The sequence below is a fragment of the Triticum aestivum genome, chromosome 2B, assembly GCF_018294505.1.
Source record: "Triticum aestivum cultivar Chinese Spring chromosome 2B, IWGSC CS RefSeq v2.1, whole genome shotgun sequence".
Classification (NCBI taxonomy): domain Eukaryota; kingdom Viridiplantae; phylum Streptophyta; class Magnoliopsida; order Poales; family Poaceae; genus Triticum; species Triticum aestivum.
The window spans coordinates 586642841-586658694 of record NC_057798.1 but is presented as its reverse complement, the minus strand read 5'-3'; positions in this window follow the sequence as shown (position 1 = coordinate 586658694).

The following is a 15854-nucleotide window of genomic DNA, read 5'->3' as shown; positions in this document are numbered from 1 at the left end:
TTACCTTTGGGTATTCTATGAAGACACACTTCTCCGATTTGGGTTCGAGTTTATCAGGTGAAAACTTTTTCACATAAGCATCGCAGCCTCAAACTTTATGAAATGACAACTTTGGTTTCTTGCCAAACCATAGTTCATAAGGCGTCGTCTCAACGGATTTCGATGGTGCCCTATAAAGTGAATGCAATTGTCTCTAATGCATAACCCCAAAATGATAGTAATAAATCGGTAAGATACATCATAGATCGCACCATATCCAATAAAGTGCGGTTACGACGTTCGGACACACCGTTACGCTGTGGTGTTCCAGGTGGCATGAGTTTGTGAAACTATTCCACATTGTTTTAATTGAAGACCAAACTCGTAACTCAAATATCCGTCTCCACGATCAGATCATAGAAACTTTATTTTCTTGTTACAATGATTTTTCCACTTCACTCTGAAATTCTTTGAACTTTTCAACTATTTCAGACTTATGTTTCATCAAGTAGATATACCCATATCTGCTCAAATCATCTGTGAAGGCCAGAAAATAACGATACACGCCGCGAGCCTTAACACTCATCGGATCGCATACATCGGTATGTATTATTTCCAATAAGTCAGTAGTTCGTTCCATTGTTCCGGAGAACGGAGTTTTAGTCATCTTGCCCAAAAGGCACGGTTCGCAAGCATCAAATGATTCATAACCAAGAGATTCCAAAAATCCATCTTTATGGAGTTTCTTCATGCGCTTTACACCGATATGACCCAAACGGCAGTGCCACAAATAAGTTGCACTATCATTATTAACTTTGCATCTTTTGGTTTCAATATTATGAATATGTGTATCACTACGATCGAGATCCAATGAACCATTTTCATTGGGTGTGTAACCATATATGGTTTTATTCATGTAAACAGAACAACAGTTTATTCTCTTACTTAAATGAATAACCATATTGCAATAAACACGATCAAATCATATTCATGCTCAACGCAAACACCAAATAACATTTATTTAGGTTCAACACTAATCCCTAAAGTATAGGGAGTGTGCGATGATGATCATATCAATCTTGAATCTACTTTCAACACACATCGTCACTTCACCCTTAACTAGTTTCTGTTTATTCTGCAACTCCTGTTTCGAGTTACTAATCTTAGCAACCGAACAAGTATCAAATACTCAGGGGCTACTATAAACACTAGTAAGGCACACATCAATAACCTGTATATCAAATATACCCTTGTTCACTTTGCCATGCTTCTAATCCACCAAATATTCAGGGTACTTCCACTTCCAGTGACCATTTCCTTTGTAGTATAATCATTCAGTTTCAGGCTTTGGTCCAGCTTTGGGCTTCTTCGCGGGAGTGAAAACTTGCTTGTCATTCTACTTGAAGTTTCCCTTTATTTCCCTTTGCCCTTTTCTTGAAACTAGTGATCTTGTCAACCATCAACACTTGATGCTCTTTCTTGATTTCTACCTTCGTCGATTTCAACATCACAAAGAGCTCTGGAATCATTTTCGTCATCCCTTGCATACTATAGTTCATCACAAAGTTCTACTAACTTAGTGATGGTGACTAGAGAACTCTGTCAATCACTATCTTATCTGGAAGATTAACTCCCACTTGATTCAAGCGATTGTAGTACCCAGACAATCTGAGCACATGCTCACTGGTTGAGCGATTCTCCTCCATGTGTTAGCAATAGAACTTGTTGGAGACTTCATATCTCTCAACTCGGGTATTTGCTTGAAATATTAACTTCAACTCCTGGAACATCTCATATGGTCCATGACGTTCAAAATGTCTTTGAAGTCCCGATTCTAAGCCATAAAGCATGGTGCACAAAACTATCAAGTAGTCATCATTTGAGCTAGCCAAACGTTCATAACGTCTGCATCTGCTCCTGCAATAGGTTTGTCACCTAGCGGTGCATCAAGGACATAATTCTTCTGTGCAGCAATGAGGATAAACCTCAGATCACGGATCCAATCCGCATCATTGCTACTAACATTTTTCAACACAGTTTTCTCTAGGAACATATCAAAATAAACATATGAAAGCAACAACGCAAGCTATTCATCTACAACATAATTTGCAACATACTACCAGGTACTAAGTTCATGATAAATTTAAGTTCAATTAATCATATTACTTAAGAACTCCCACTTAGACAGACATCTCTCTAGTCATGTAAGTGATCACGTGATCCAAATCAACTAAACCATGTCCGATCATCACGTGAGATGGAGTAGTTTCAATGGTGAACATCATTATGTTGATCATATCTACTATATGATTCATGCTCGACCTTTTGGTCTCCGTGTTCCGAGGCCATTTCTGTATATGCTAGGCTCGTCAAGTATGACCTGAGTATTCCGCGTGTGCAACTGTTTTGCACCCGTTGTATTTGAACGTAGAGCCTATCACACCCGATCATCATGTGGTGTCTCAGCACGAAGAACTTTCGCAACGGTGCATACTCAGGGAGAACACTTCTTGATTATTAGTGAGAGATCATCTTAAAATGCTACTGTCAATCAAAGCAAGATAAGATGCATAAAGGATAAACATCACATGCAATCAATATAAGTGATATGATATGGCCATCATCATCTTGTGCTTGTGATCTCCATCTTCGAAGCACCGTCGTGATCACCATCGTCACCGGCGCGACACCTTGATCTCCATCGCAGCATCGTTGTCGTTACGCCATCTATTGCTTCTACGACTATCGCTACCGCTTAGAGATAAAGTAAAGCAATTACAGGGCGTTTGCATTTCATACAATAAAGCGACAACCATATGGCTCCTGCCGGTTGCCGATAACTTCAGTTACAAAACATGATCATCTCATACAGTATAATATAGCATCGCGTCTTGACCATATCACATCACAACATGCCCTGCAAAAAAAAGTTAGACGTCCTCTACTTTGTTGTTGCAAATTTTACGTGGCTGCTACGGGCTTTAGCAAGAACCGTTCTTACCTACGCATAAAAACCACAACGATAGTTCGTCAAGTTGGTGCTGTTTTAACCTTCGCAAGGACCGGGCGTAGCCACACTCGATTCAGCTAAAGTGAGAGAGACAGACACCCGCCATCCACCTTTAAGCACGAGTGCTCGTAACGGTGAAACCAGTCTCGCGTAAGCGTACACGTAATGTCGGTCCGGGCCGCTTCATCTCACAATACCGCTGAACCAAAGTATGACATGCTGGTAAGCAGTATGACTTGTATCATCCACAACTCACTTGTGTTCTACTCGTGCATATAACATCAACGCATAAAGCCTGGCTCGGATGCCACTGTTGGGGAACGTAGTAATTTCAAAATTTTCCTATGCACACGCAAGATCATGGTGATACATAGCAACGAGAGGGGAGAGTGTTCGTCCATGTACCCTCGTAGACTGTAAGCGGAAGCGTTATGACAACGCGGTTGATGTAGTCGTACGTCTTCACGATCCGACCGATCCAAGCACCGAACGTACGGCACCTCTGAGTTCAGCACACGTTCAGCTCGATGACGATCCCCGGGCTCCGATCCAACAAAGCTTCGGGGATGAGTTCCGTCAGCACGACGGCGTGGTGACGATGATGATGTTCTACCGGCGCAGGGCTTCGCCTAAACTCCGCGACTATATGACCGAGGTGGAATATGGTGGAGGGGGGCACCACACACGGCTAAGGAACGATCCGTAGATCAACTTGTGTGTCATGGGGTGCCCCCTGCCCCCGTATATAAAGGAGCCAAGGGGGAGGGGGCGGCCGACCAAGGAGGGCGCGCCAAGGAGGAATCCTACTCCCACCGGGAGTAGGATTCCCCCCTTCCAAGTAGTAGTAGGAGTCAAGGAAAGGGGGGAGAGAAGAGAAGGAAGGAGGGGGCGCAGCCCCTCCCCTTAGTCCAATTCGGACTAGGCCTTGGGGGGGGGGGGCGCCCAACCTTTCCTCTCTCTTTCCCCTAAAGCCCAAAAAGGCCCATATACTCCCCGGCGAATTCCCGTAACTCTCCGGTACTCCGAAAAATACTCGAATCACTCGGAACCTTTCCGAACTCCGAATATAGTCGTCCAATATATCGATCTTTACGTCTCGACCATTTTGAGACTCCTCATCATGTCCCCGATCTCATCCGGGACTCCGAACTCCTTCGGTACATCAAAACTCATAAACTCATAATATAACTGTCATCGAAACCTTAAGCGTGCGGACCCTACGCGTTCAAGAACTATGTAGACATGACCTAGAACTATTCTTGGTCAATAACCAATAGCGGAACCTGGATGCCCATATTGGCTCCTACATATTCTACGAAGATCTTTATCGGTCCAACCGCATAACAACATACTTTGTTCCCTTTGTCATTGGTATGTTACTTGCCCGAGATTCGATCGTCGGTATCTAATACCTAGTTCAATCTCGTTACCGGCAAGTCTCTTTACTCATTACGTAATGCCTCATTCCGTAACTAACTCATTAGCTACATTGCTTGCAAGGCTTATAGTGATGTGCATTACCGAGAGGGCCCAGAGATACCTCTCCGACAATCGGAGTGACAAAACCTAATCTCGAAATACGCCAACCCAACATGTACCTTTGGAGACACCTGTAGTACTCCTTTATAATCACCCAGTTACGTTGTGACGTTTGGTAGCACCCAAAGTGTTCCTCCGGTAAACGGGAGTTGCATAATCTCATAGTTACAGGAACATGTATAAGTCATGAAGAAAGCAATAGCAACATACTAAACGATCAAGTGCTAGGCTAACGGAATGGGTCATGTCAATCACATCATTCTCCTAATGATGTGATCCCGTTAATCAAATGACAACTCTTTTTCCATGGCTAGGAAACTTAACCATCTTTGATTCAACGAGCTAGTCAAGTAGAGGCATATGTTTGTCTATGTATTCACACATGTATTATGTTTCCGGTTAATACAATTCTAGCATGAATAATAAACATCTATCATGATATAAGGAAATAAATAATAACTTTATTATTGCCTCTAGGGCATATTTCCTTCAGTACGATAGCACCACCTATCGGAACCACGCCAAAAACATTCGTGTCTCCAATTGCGTTTGAATCCTCCAAACCCTTCCCTTTACTTTCTTGCAAGTTGCATGCTTTAATTTCCGCTGCCTATACACTCTTTGCATGCTTGCTTGAATTGTGTGATGATTGCTTGACTTGTCCTAAAATAGCTAAAATTTGCCAAACTCTAAAATTGGGAAAAGGTTAAGGTTTTTATTGGTCAAGTAGTCTAATCACCCCCCCCCCCTCTAGACATACTTCAAGGTCCTACACCCTGCCGCGGGCTTCCAGCTTCTTCTTAAAGGTTCTGGTTTTGAGGCCCCTCAGGACCTCCGCGTTGGCTCGCTCAGCCTAGTCGTTGCTCCGGGGGTGTGCCACCGAGGCGTAGCATATCTGCGTTCTGAGGTTAGCACACTATGTTTTGAAGAGATTGTTGGTGAACTGCGAACCGCTGTCGGTGATAATGCAGATAGGCACCCCAAATCGGCTCACGAGGCCCTTGATGAACTTGACTGCTGAGGCCGCGGGTATGGTGCGGACGGCTTCTACCTCGACCCACTTGGTGAACTTGTCCAGGGTAAGAACGTAGAGGTAGCGGTAGCCCCCTGGCGCCCGAGGGAACGGGCACAGAATGTCTAGCCCCCAAACTGCGAATGGCCATGAGAGGGGTATGGTCTGCAGTCCCCCCGCCGGCTGGTGGATCTGCTTGGCGTGGAACTGGCAGGCCTCACAAGCCTTCACCAGCTCAACAGCGTCGTTGAGCGCTGTGGGCCAGTAGAACCCGCTACGAAATGCCTTGCCAACGAGGGTCCGCGAGGATGAGTGGTTCCCATAGTCTCCGTCGTGTATGTCTGCTAGCAGCTCCTTCCCTTGCTCCCTGGGAATGCAACGCAGGGACACGTCGTTCGGCCGCCTTCGGTAGAGCTCCCCATCCTTGACACTGTAGGCCGTGGCCTGCCGTGCCACGCGCTCCGCGTCCTCCTCCTTCTCTGGCAGAGTCCCTTGCGTCAAGTAGACCTTCAATTCTGCCATCCAGCATTCTTCCTGAGGCTCCAACGCTAGAAGCAGGCGTGCCCCCGAGGCCGGGGCGCAGGCCGGGGCTCCCGAGGCAGGTGGCTGAGGGAGTTCCTCCCTAGGTTGCGACGTGCTTGATAACGTCGGCGTCGCCGCGGGCTTGAAGAGCCGCTCCTCGAAGATGCCAGGCTCCTGAGGTAGCCGCCTAGATGCTCTCTTGGCGATGTCGTCAGCCTCCTGATTGGTACCGCGAGGCACATGCTGCAATACCGAGCCCCCAAAATTGTTTCTCCATCTTGCGGACCTCAGCGAGGTACGCTTCCATATGTTCATCCTTTGGCTCGTGCACTTTGTTGGAGAAGTTGACGAGGAGTTGCGAGACACCTTTGATGGTGATTCGCTTTACTCCCAAGGCGATGGCTGCCCTCAAGCCCGCTATCAGGCCCTCATATTCTTTTATGTTGTTGGAGACCTTCTCCCCATGCTGGAAACAGAGCTGCACGGCGTAGAAAAGCTTGTCTTGAGTGGGGGATATGAGCACTGCACCAGCCCCTGCGCCCTGCCACGCGAATGCTCCGTCGAAGTACATCACTGTGACGCCCCCGATTCAATCGTACACTAATCATGCACGCAAATGTGTACGATCAAGATCAGGGACTCACGGGAAGATATCACAACACAACTTTACAAATAAAATAAGTCATACAAGCATCATAATACAAGCCAGGGGCCTCGAGGGCTCGAATACAAGTGCTCGATCATAGACGAGTCAGCGGAAGCAACAATATCTGAGTACAGACATAAGTTAAACAAGTTTGCCTTAAGAAGGCTAGCACAAACTGGGATATAGATCGAAAGAGGCGCAGGCCTCCTGCCTGGGATCCTCCTAACTACTCCTGGTCGTCGTCAGCGGGCCGCACGTAGTAGGGGCACCTCCGGTGTAGTAGGGGTCATCGTCGACGGTGGCGTCTGGCTCCAGGGCTCCAGCATCTGGTTGCGACAACCAGAAAGAAAGGAAAAGGGGGAAAGAAGGGGGGAGAAAGCAACCGTGAGTACTCATCCAAAGTACTCGCAAGCAAGGAATTACACTACATATGCATGGGTATATGTGTGAGGAGGCCATATCAGTGGACTGAACTGCAGAATGCCAGAATAAGAGGGGGATAGCTAATCCTGTCGAAGACTACGCTTCTGGCAGCCTCCGCCTCGCAGCACGTAGAAGAGAGTAGATTGAAGTCCTCCAAGTAGCATCTCCAAGTAGCATCTCCAAGTAGCATCTCCAAGTAGCATCTCCAGTAGCAACACATAGCATAATCCTACCCGGCGATCCCCTCCTCATATCCCTGAGGGAGAGCGACCACCGGTTGTATCTGGCACTTGGAAGGGTGTGTTTTATTAAGTATCCGGTTCTAGTTGACATAAGGTCAAGGTACAACTCCAAGTCGTCCTGTTACCGAAGATCACGGCTATTCGAATAGATTAACTTCCCTGCAGGGGTGCACCACATAGCCCAACACGCTCGATCCCATTTGGCCGGACACACTTTCCTGGGTCATGCCCGGCCTCGGAAGATCAACACGTTGCAGCCCCACCTAGGCAAAACAGAGAGGCCAGCACGCCGGTCTAAACCTAAGCGCGCAGGGGTCTGGGCCCATCGCCCGGAGCACACCTGCACGTTGCGTGGGCGGCCGAAAGCAGACCTAGCCTAGTGGCGTTCCAGTCCAATTCGGCGCGCGCCGCTCCGTCGCTGACGTCTGAAGTGCTTCGGCTGATACCACGACGTCGGGATACCCATAACTACTCCCACGTAGATGGTTAGTGCGTATAGGCTCGTAGCCAGACTCAGATCAAATACCAAGATCTCGTTAAGCGTGTTAAGTGTCCGCGAACGCCGAACAGGGCCAGGCCCACCTGTCTCCTAGGTGGTCTCAACCTGCCCTGTCGCTCCGCCACAAAGATCCACACAGAGGGCCGTCGGGACAAAGGTCCTTTCAGCCCCCAATCCGTGAATCACTCGCGGGTACTCTTCGAGCTGACCCGACTTTAGTCACCATCGGTATAGTATGTATGTATGTATAGTATATACCCGTGATCACCTCCCGAGTGATCACGGCCCAATAGTATAGCAAGGAAGACTGACAAGAATGTAGGGCCAATGATGATAAACTAGCATCCTATACTAAGCATTTAGGATTGCAGGTAAGGTATCAACAGGTGTAGCAACAATGTCAGGCTATGCATCAGAATAGGATCAACAGAAAGCAGTAGCATGCTAAACTACTCTAATGCAAGCAGTATAGAGAAGAATAGGCGATATCTGGTGATCAAGGGGGGGGGGGCTTGCCTGGTTGCTCTGGCAAGAGAGAGGGGTCGTCAACTCCGTAGTCGAACTGGGCAGCAGCAGCGTCGGTCTCGTAGTCTACCGGAGAGAAGAGGGGGAAGAAACAATGAATACCAAGTAAACAGATGCATATCGATGCATGACATGTCAAGAAGCGATGCTAGGCGTGCCCTAACGTGGTATAAGGTGGTACTGGTCAAGGGGGAATCATCCGGGAAAGTATTCCCGGTGTTTCGTGTTTTCGGGCAGAGGAGCCGGAGGGGGAAAGTTGCGGGTTCGATAGGTTAGGGGGGTGTGGTGGACGAACGGACTACGTATCCGGAATCGTCTCGTCGTTCTGAGCAACTTTCATGTTGGGTATATTTTAATCCGAGTTACGGATTAAAAGATATGATTTTTAAAAGATTTTAATAATTTCTGAAATTTAATTATTTATTTAATTAATTCGAAAAAATGTATTAATGACGTCAGCATGATGTCATGCTGACGTCAGCAGTCAACAGGGGTTGACTGAGTCAACCCTGACATGTGGGTCCCGTTCGTCATTGACTGTTTAGCCTAATTACCCTAGTTTAGTTTAATTAACAGTAGTTAATTAGGTTAATTTAGCCATTAGGTTAATTAATCAGGATTAATTAAATTAATTATTTACTTAATTAATTATTTAATTAATTAATTTTATTCATTTTCATTTTTACTAATTATATTTATTTCATTCCCTTTTTCCCTTTTTTTTATAAAAACGTTCTGTGTGGGGGGGGCCTTGGGCCCAACAGTTAGTGGCCCAGGCGGTGCCATGTGGATGCCACGCTGGACACCGGCCGGAGACGCGCCGGAGCTGCCTCCGGCGAGCCAAATGCGGCGGCGCGGCTCGGGAGGGACGCGGGATTCGCGCCCAGGGGGTCTGCCGGGCCGTGGCCGGGCGCGTTCGACGCGGCTCGGCGTCCCGCGTCGAGCGGGGGTGGCCAGAGGGGTTGGGAACAGCGGAGGTGAGCGCTACGAGCTCTCCGGCGGCGAGGTGCTTCGGGCGAGGAATAGAGAGGGAGGGTCGGGGCGGAACGGCCCGGCGCGGCGGCGGGGAAGGAGAGGAGGGGGGGGCCTCGGCCGAGCGAGGAGGCCCGAGGGGAGAGACGCGGGCGCGGTGAGCCGGCGCGAGCCGGAGCGCGGCACCGGAGCGGGCTCCGGCCACGGCGACCGAGCGCGCGGGGGGGGGGGAGATGGGATCGATCCCAGGGGGATCGGGGGAGCGAAAAGGGGGGGGAAGCTCACGGTGGGGGGGGGCGCGTAGGGTCTAGGAGGTGGGCGCGGTGGAGCTTGGAGGCGACCGGCGAGGAGGGAGTCGGGGAGGCGTTCGGCGGCGACGGGCGGTCCGGCGTCGAGATGGGATCGGGGTGGGGGGCTGCCCCGATCCAGATCGGGCAAGGAGGGAGATGAGGAAGCGAGGCGGAGGGCGACGGGGATGAGCGACGGAGTGGAGGAGTCCGGCGAGGGAGAGCAGGCCGGCGGAGAGGGCTCCGGCAACGGGCGATCCGGGCGGCGGCGAGGGCCTCCTCCCTCGATCCCGATCCAGGTCGCGGAGAGGGGGAGATATTTGGGGGGGGGGGTTTGTGGGGGTGTCGGTGGAGTGGGCGGGGGTGGTGTAGTGGATAAGGTGGGGGGGAGTGGCCGGCCGGGCCTGGTGGTGGCCCAGTTGGCCTGTGCTCAGCTGGGCCGAAGCCCGGGGGGTTTCTTTTCTCCTTTTTTTTTCTTGTATTGTTTTCTGTTTTCTTTTTATTTATTTTCTTTTATGTTTTTTTAATCATCTATAAACACTTAGGCATTTAATAGAAATTTGTTTGTTGCATCATAATTACCCTTGTAATATTCGTCAACCACCGAACAATTTTATTTTAAATTTTGAAAACTTTTATTGTTTTCATCAATTTGAATTTTGAATTTGAACGGTTTCGAATTATTTCGAGGATAGCAACAGTAATCGGGATGACGTGCCATGATTAGCGTGGGATTACTGTAGCAAGATTATCCGGGCGTTACAAATCTCCTCCACTACAAGAAATCTCGTCCCGAGATTTAAGAGGGGAGTAAGGGGAAAGGTCTGGCTTCGAAATCCTAACGAATCTTCTCGTCTTTGGTTGCTCTTCTTGAAGAGATCAATCCATTACACTGATGTCTTCATTCCTCTGCTTCAGGTCATCAGGATGAAGTCGGCATCCTTTCTTCGGGATCTTCATCGTATTTAAGAATAGGTAACGAGGCAGATCCGCAACGACAGAATGCTATAAGGGTAATAATCTGGGATTAACCCATGAATGAGCATATGAGTACCTCTCGAGTTGAACAAAATAAAACACATCGAGAGTAAAGTTGGAAGGTACAATAAGAAGTTTCAAGCAGCCAGGCAATCGTTCATCGCCTAGGCAGAAGGTGAAAAGGGGTTTCAAGCAACGGAATAATTATTGTGTCCGATGCCAGAATTGACGATCTCATTGGAAGGTGGCTCATGAATTACATACGAGTCCACGCGGGAGGAGTAACTTTGGGAACAGGGGTTGTACAGGAGAGTCAGGTTTCGATCCTGTGAAACTGTGGGTTATGGGCCCACCATGTGGATTAACAGCAGGGAGGGCGGTGACGTTTTGCACGATCATGATAGCAAGGCATGTCAGAGAGTAGCATGTCAGTTATGTCGGCAACAATGTTGGTACCAAGGGCGAGGGACGAAGAGAACCATTTTCCTGCTCGTTGAAACGAGGCGGACCAATAGGCAAAGTTCTCGTCCATCGGTGGTTACTGAAATGCCATCAACAATAGTAACAGGGTCTTACTGACAGAGTTGTACACCGAGGTGTTTACATAAGCAGGAGAATAATACTGCTTAGATTATATAGACCTCAAGAAAGGTTAAACCAACCAATGGAAAGGAAAAGTGATTATTATGTTTAAACAGAACAATGGAAAGGAAAAATGTGTTTAAACACATATTTCGGGGGTATATCCTTCCCACGGATAAGCAGAGCATGATATCCATGACAGGATATAATGTAGAAAACCCTTTAGGTAAGGGGAGAGAAATTTCATGACATTACCCATACAACGGTGTTCGGATAATTGAGCAAGAAACATTTAGCATTGGGCTTCGGATGTTCTTGTTGAAAATCAGAGTATCGCAGACATGCTTCGAGATAGCATTGGCATGGCCTTCAGGTGAGGATCAGACTTTGGAATCACGAAGGATCCATCTGGAATAACTTGTAGAATCGGTATTACAATTCCCTCATGGATGAATGGATAACCCTGCTGAAAAGGAATCTATAATGATAGGTCCTCCAGCCGGGGGGGGGGGGTGCTAGGTATGACATCATGCTACCGGGTCATCAAAGGACAAACATCATAACTCTTGGAAAGTTGTCCCATCCATCATATCCGACCGAGATTCATATCCAATTGGTGTCATGATACCTCAGACTCAGGGGGTCCGAGAGGAAAAGGTGCATCACAAATCGACGAAATGACATTGCAAGCTTCTCGGGAAATGAACTATGGGAGCGGGTTTCTGAAGCAATAGTTCACCATTAAACCAAGGAGAGGACAAGGAGGTGTCTGGTGAACTCAGCGGCAATTCACCGATATTCCCAAAAGATGGATTTCCACCATTAGGTGAGCAAGGAGATAACATTTGTCAGATCAAATGATATAAGGAAGTATGCTCGAGGAAAACATACACAAGTAAACATTGGTTGAAAGGTGCGCCCGAGATATGGGTTGGGTTGCACGACCAATGTCAGAATGGTGATTCAGTAATCAATAGCCTAAGAATAAACTTTCGACCATTAACTTCAAAAATAGGGTTGCTAGAAGGAAAGAATCCAAACAACACCGTTCACTTGTTGGAATTAACACGGGGACCAAGAAAGAATGGTGATGGTGAGAGGTATTTCCATGTCAAGAATTCTCAAGAGGTGGAACAAATCTCAGAACATTCTCGACATAAGGGATGGTAATACTCCAAGGTAAAGAAGAACAATTGCAAGATAGCAAGGAACTCAAGGTATAACACCAAACATGAACAAGCTTGTGTTGGTGGGAAGGCAATAAAGTGGTCGATGATAATACAATTCATAGAGGGCAAGGATGGTATTTCTCATCATGAATTCAATTGATATCCTGGATGAACTCAGAATGTTGATGATCACGACACCTTTGTCGCGAGAGTTCATGAAGATGTAATCGATCGGCGACGACATCAAGTCAAAGTAATGATGAAGTGAAAGGTTATTGGAACCAAGGGTACAACACAAACTTGAAATCTAGCTCGTTGTTCAAGGCGAAATGATATGACGAGGAAGATCGACATAAGCTTAGCTATCATCGCAAATTGGTGCTCCGAGAATAAGGACCAGGTAGCACAGGTAGAATCGTCACGACAATGATATAGCCAAACAGGCTAGGAATGGCGTGATCGGGTTACAAACTCGTAGTTATAGAAGCTTACTGAAGAGTTGTTGAACCGTAGTGCGGACTCGGTTCAGTTATCGGTGTCTTTGAGTGTTCAATAACTCCGAGCCCATGAAAAATTGTAATCGGTGAGTATGTAGTACTTGATGAAGAACTCATAAGAAATTATGCAGTTCCAAGATAATCTCGAGATACCAGCTGGTAATACTCGACGACAGATCAAACTAGAAGTTGAACTGGGTATTGCTCTATAGAAGACAAGTGCTTAAACTTGCACATGACATGATATTTAAAGGAGAACATGGTCAGAACCACGATCACATAAAGGCCAGATCTCAGATATAAGATGAACTTATACCAAGGGAATAATTGATTTTAAAAGAAGCTTCGATGAGAAGATGTACATCGTGTCCATGGGCATGAACGCAAAGTTCAAGGTCGACTCCCACTTCTCCAATGCACAACCTTTCATTCACTTCTCGCGCTCAATGAAGTTGTAGTTTTGAAATTTTATCTGGCAAAATACCAGAAGAGTACGACTCGTGAAAACTTTCGAGTTCACACATATTAAGGAAGGCATAGGTTCAACCCATCGGGGCATCTTAGAATCCTATACCAGAATCTTTTAGAAGTAATTAACTCAAGCTCGAAGGCAGAGCATGGTTGAGAAAGCAGACGATACAATTTACCAAAGGCATTATGTATCAGAGAAAGAACTCACAAGGTGATTAATTATGAAGGACACTATCGGATAATAATCCAACAGTGGATATGGCGATCCACAACGGGGCTGATGTGAGTATCGGTACTCAACCAGAAGAAGAAGAATGCAAGGAGATCAGAAGATAGAAACAACTGACTAATTCAAAGCTTAATTGCAAAGGAATTGTGAATTCCATGTCAAGGGATCAGAAGCAATGCTCTGATTAGGAATGGATAAGTTGAATAGCCTTAGGGTACAATCAACGACAATTGGATTGGTCGAGAACCAATTCCAGTTAAAAGAATTGCAGTTCAGCCGGAAAGGTAATTTATAAGGATCAATGATGATTGCGTGTATTCGCAATCATATTGAGTCAACAGACTGAAAATGATAATGACAAGGAATGTCAAGAAGACTACGAGACTTATGGGATTAACCATAATGCAAGCAAGCAAGAATTTCAAGAGCCAAAGGCTCCAGAGGATTTTCGGAAGATCGAATAGTATTTTGAAGACTTTCGTGAAACACATGAACAACTGGGGGTGAGCGGATACTCGACAAGTGCGAGGATTTATTTGAAGGGGTATTCGTGTGGCAAAGAACTGCTAGGCAGTAGGCACAACGTATTCTCGGAACAATAGGGAAAACTTCGGGGTATCTTGTAATAACAAGATCAATGGGGAATGATCGTAAGAATGGCAAGTGTAAGTAGTTATCCATAAGGATTTATCGGTGGTCGGGAATAGCAAAAGTGATGGGCACAAAGTCTCGAGAGAATATCAAAGAGTATCTCCGAAATCTTCTGGTGCAGTCGGTGACCATCTGGACTGAAGGGGCTCTCCGGGAGAAAGTATTTTCGAGAACCTAAAGTTAGTTTTTAGTAAAAATCGTTTAACCCGAATAGAAGAGGGTTCAGAATCCCAGAGTAAAGGTCGAGGAATAAAAGATCCTAATACCACCCAATGGCGACGTGGGCCCGTAAGGCTCACAGCCATGTTAGTAAAAGTTTTGTAGTGACTAGACTCGACTTCGGCCAAGGAGTGTGGAAGGGGGATTCCTACAGGCAGTCGGCTCTGATACCAACTTGTGACGCCCCCGATTCAATCGTACACTAATCATGCACGCAAATGTGTACGATCAAGATCAGGGACTCACGGGAAGATATCACAACACAACTTTACAAATAAAATAAGTCATACAAGCATCATAATACAAGCCAGGGGCCTCGAGGGCTCGAATACAAGTGCTCGATCATAGACGAGTCAGCGGAAGCAACAATATCTGAGTACAGACATAAGTTAAACAAGTTTGCCTTAAGAAGGCTAGCACAAACTGGGATATAGATCGAAAGAGGCGCAGGCCTCCTGCCTGGGATCCTCCTAACTACTCCTGGTCGTCGTCAGCGGGCCGCACGTAGTAGGGGCACCTCCGGTGTAGTAGGGGTCGTCGTCGACGGTGGCGTCTGGCTCCAGGGCTCCAGCATCTGGTTGCGACAACCAGAAAGAAAGGAAAAGGGGGAAAGAAGGGGGGGAGAAAGCAACCGTGAGTACTCATCCAAAGTACTCGCAAGCAAGAACTACACTACATATGCATGGGTATATGTGTGAGGAGGCCATATCAGTGGACTGAACTGCAGAATGCCAGAATAAGAGGGGGATAGCTAATCCTGTCGAAGACTACGCTTCTGGCAGCCTCCGCCTCGCAGCACGTAGAAGAGAGTAGATTGAAGTCCTCCAAGTAGCATCTCCAAGTAGCATCTCCAAGTAGCATCTCCAAGTAGCATCTCCAGTAGCAACACATAGCATAATCCTACCCGGCGATCCCCTCCTCATATCCCTGAGGGAGAGCGACCACCGGTTGTATCTGGCACTTGGAAGGGTGTGTTTTATTAAGTATCCGGTTCTAGTTGACATAAGGTCAAGGTACAACTCCAAGTCGTCCTGTTACCGAAGATCACGGCTATTCGAATAGATTAACTTCCCTGCAGGGGTGCACCACATAGCCCAACACGCTCGATCCCATTTGGCCGGACACACTTTCCTGGGTCATGCCCGGCCTCGGAAGATCAACACGTCGCAGCCCCACCTAGGCAAAACAGAGAGGCCAGCACGCCGGTCTAAACCTAAGCGCGCAGGGGTCTGGGCCCATCGCCCTGAGCACACCTGCACGTTGCGTGGGCGGCCGAAAGCAGACCTAGCCTAGTGGCGTTCCAGTCCAATTCGGCGCGCGCCGCTCCGTCGCTGACGTCTGAAGTGCTTCGGCTGATACCACGACGTCGGGATACCCATAACTACTCCCACGTAGATGGTTA